This window comes from Callorhinus ursinus, unplaced genomic scaffold (assembly GCF_003265705.2).
Source record: "Callorhinus ursinus isolate GAN/ISIS: 27379988/994484 unplaced genomic scaffold, GSC_fseal_2.0 scaffold21, whole genome shotgun sequence".
NCBI classification, from domain to species: Eukaryota; Metazoa; Chordata; class Mammalia; order Carnivora; family Otariidae; genus Callorhinus; species Callorhinus ursinus.
Genome location: NW_027397083.1, coordinates 7,971,568 through 7,975,751, shown reverse-complemented (window position 1 = coordinate 7,975,751; position 4,184 = coordinate 7,971,568).

Genomic DNA, 4,184 nt, shown 5'->3' with positions numbered 1-4,184 from the left:
TTATAAAATATCTTCTCATGACAGAAAATGAACCACCTGCATTCTTTGTGCAACATTTTAAAAGTTACTTGATTGACAGGAATGATTTGAGCATATCTGCTCAGAAGTCTGCCTACTGTATAAAAGGAGATACATACAACGTATAATAATAGTGAAAGAAAAGCTACACGAAATCACTTAGTGAATGGCATGTGGAAATGTGGTAGAAAGTCTTCAGGTACATTAAAGACCTAAATGTTAAAAAAAAAAAAAAAATCCATAATAACAATGAGAGAAATTATGAGTGAATTTACTATGTCCTTGAGGTTGAAAACTTTTTTAAGATAAAAAAGCCTTCACATGGCAGAGCAGTAGGGGGACCCTAAGCTTGCCTCTTCCCTTGAACAGAGCCTGATAAGTATCAAATCATTCCGAACACCCAAGAAATCAATCTGAGGACTGAGAGCACAAACTACACACCTACAGGTAGCAAAACGGCCACGTCAGGGAAGGTGGAAGCTGCGGAGAGCTGATTTGGGGGGAGAAAAGGCCGTGTGTGCTACGAAGGGGAGGGAGCCCTGATCAGAGAGAGAGAAATGAGAGGGAAAGAGAGTAAGTGGGAGGAAGAGTAAGTATACGGAGGGTACTGCACAAGAAAAACTCTTCCCCAAAACCAGTGACTGGGAAAAGGAGAGTGGCTGCCTTGCCCAGCTCGAGGGGAAGTTCAAGCGCACAAAAACTTGACCACCGCCAAGTTTTTATAAGCCACAGAGCACAAAATCTGAAGGAGTGGAGGTCCATGCTGTTTCTGGGGTCCTGCCTGGCAGGCTTGGTGGTGCACTGGTAGGGAAGGAGGGCAGAGACCCAGGAGAGGGCAGTGTGGTCTGAGGATCTCCTGGGGCACATGGGTAGAAACAGTTCCCCAGCTTAGAATGCATTTGGGATAGGGGCAGGGCCTTTCTAGGGACGAAAGACCTGGAGGGCCACAAACGTGCTGCCCTAATCACTAAATTCTACCCCTGAAACCAATATTACACTACATGTTAACTAACTAGAATTTAAATAAAAATTTGGAAGAAAAAGAAAGAAATGATTATGTGACCTGATTGAAATTTAAAACTTCTGCATTACAAAACACAAAATAACCACAATTTATAGGTACAAAATAAACTTGGAGAAAATACTTACAATATACATTACGACAAGAGGTTAATGTCTCAGCTATCCAAACAAATCCTAGAAATCAATAATACAAACAATTTAAAAGAAAAATGGGGAAAAATACAAACAGATAATTCACAGAAGAGACACTATGAATGGTTAATAAAAATATAAAAAGATATTTAATCTTAATTGTGATCAGGGAAATGCAAATTGAAACAATAATGAAATACTTTTTACCTATTAGATTAGCAAAAAGTATTAAAATGCGGTAACATTAAGCACTAGTGAGGATGAGGGGAAATGGGTACCTTCACACACTGCACATGGAAGTGTGAGTTTGTAAAGCCCCCTTAGAGAGCAATTTAGCAGTACTGATTAGATTTTTAAATGGTCATATTTAAAAAAGCATATAAAAACATTTATTATAGCATTGCAGTAATATAAAATATTAGAGACTACCTAATTATCCATAAGAAAATGGTTCATTAAGCTATGCCATATCCAAATCATGAAATCGTATGCAGTTTTTAAAAATAAAGACTATCCATAGGGAGTGACACAAAACCAGCACCAAGATACATTTTGAAAGAAAAATGAAAGTTGCAGAATATGTGCTTTTTGTATGTGCTTTCTAATACCATTCATCACATACACACACACACACACACACACACACACACACACATTCGCAATTGTGTATATATTTAGTAAGAATGCACAGATCATTACTGATTGCAATGATACAGAGATATAGATAGAGCTGTTGTTTGAACACAGATGTAGCTAGATGGGTCTAGAATGATACATATCAAAACAAAAGAATATACAGGAAGAAATCGGGGCAGTGGACAAAGACAATTCTTGCCTTATCTGTTAAGGTATTCATTGTTATATAGATATTTTATTCATCTCTTACTTATGAAACTATAATTAATATTAATTTCTTTCCAGATCGTTAAAAATCACATACACAATATTCAATTCTACAAATATTTTTTTCACTCTTAAAAGTAACACATAACATGTAGACCCAGAGATGAAAAACATAAAGTCTCTGTCTCAGTCTTGCTCATTTATTCAATCATTTTTTTAATTCATCCAGTAAAAATATCACTGACACCTATTACAAGCCAGGCACCAACCCAACAGTGTTGATACAGGAAACGAGGGGGAGTGGGAGGGCTGTGCTCATGAAGCTTCCATTGTAGTCAAGGAGAAGATAATAGATAAATAATTACATAAAGTAATAGGTGGTGATAAATTATAAGAAAAATAAGGACAGGGGCACCTGGGTGGCTCAGATGGTTAAGGGTCTGCCTTCGGCTCAGGTCATGATCCCAGGGTCCTGGGATCTAGCCGACATCGGGCTCCTGGCTCAGCGGGGAGCCTGCTTCTCCCTCTCCCTCTGCCTCTCTCCCTGCTCATGCTCTCTCTCTCTATCTCTGTGTTTCAAATGAATAAATAAAATCTTAAAAAGAAAAAGAAAGAGGAACAAGAGTCCTTCCTTTTGGGAACAGTTTATCCACTAAGCTTTTGGGAACAGTTCCTCTATGGTTCCATGATAATCTCTTTCCAAAGGGAAACTCAGAAGGAGGACATCAGGGGTGAACTATAACCCATCGCTGTAGTCGGATCTTAGAGCCAAAATTAATATTCAAATTCTCCCTCCTCCGTGCTCCATTGAATGCTTCACTCTCAACTATCACCTCAGCAGGTCTTGGTGACTTCCCAACAATGGGATCTCCAAGTCAAAGGGTAAATAATCGTGTGATTCTGCTAACTACTGTCAAATTCCCCTCCGTAGAGCTTGTACCACACTGAGTTCTCAGCATCAGTGAATGAAAGCACCTGTTTCCCCAGAGCTTCTGCAAGAGTCTGTGGTCAATACTGGTTATCTCTCTATGTGGTTTTAATCCGCATTTCTCTTGTTCTGGGTGCGACTGAGCATCTTTTATATGGTGAAGAGCCATTTGCATTTCTTTTCCTATGATCTTTCCGTTCATACCCTTATCCCACTTTCTATAGGGTTGTGGGCATTTCTTTATTTTTAGTAGCTCTTTTTATATTAGAGATATTAATCCTTTAGGATAAAAGTTACAAATACTTTTTAAAAACTGACATTTTCATGGAGACATGGAGAAACTGACTGAATGTGGCATGCGGCTATGTGAATTGGGTGGATACAGCTATGTGGGAGGGAGTGTTTTTGTGTCTGCTAAGAGGTTTATGGGACTGAAGCAGAGTCCTCACTAGAAAGAATAGGTTATGGATCATGTACAACATTGTAGGCAACTGAAAATTGATTTTGAAATTCAAGAAAGAGGTTGAAGCTGGAGATACAAATTTGGAAATTGCCAACATAGAGATGATGTTTAAAGCCTGGAGCTTCAATTACCTAGAGTGAGTAGAGGTAGACGGCATATAATTCTGTAGTCACAAACGTACACATAAACATATTTTATGTGATGAGTGACACCTGGGTTGCATCTGTAATCTAAAGCACAGATTTTGCTTCTGCCAACAACCCTATTGAGCAGTGAACACTTACGCCATGCTACAGTCATATAACAAGTCTAGCAACTGAGTGAAAGATTCACTGGGTTTTATCACAATTACTCCTTTTGAAAGAAAATGAGAAAGATAAGTATGTTACCAAAAGATAGGGCCATACAGAGCAGTGTGCCAAAACATTACAACATCTTCAACATTTCAAAAAGCAGAGTCATTTAGATCCTTCCCAGAAAACAGAGAAAAGGGAGAGAAAATCTGCAAAGCATCGTATGGCCTGGGAACCTCTGCATATTTGATCGCCAGCCATCTCCTCTTCATTTCTAAGTGTCTGGAACATCTGTTCTTACTGCCGAGATGTGAGGTGTCCAGTGTGTAAGTCTGATCGGGGGTGGAAGATACCTGCTAGCAGAGAGAGCGAGCCAGGTTGCTGGAGTCCTGGAACGAGCTTCTCTTGACATCTGGAGTTGGTAATTAAACCTCTCCCAAGTGGACAGTTGTTTATATCAGCATAATGATCAGAAGTCTATCTC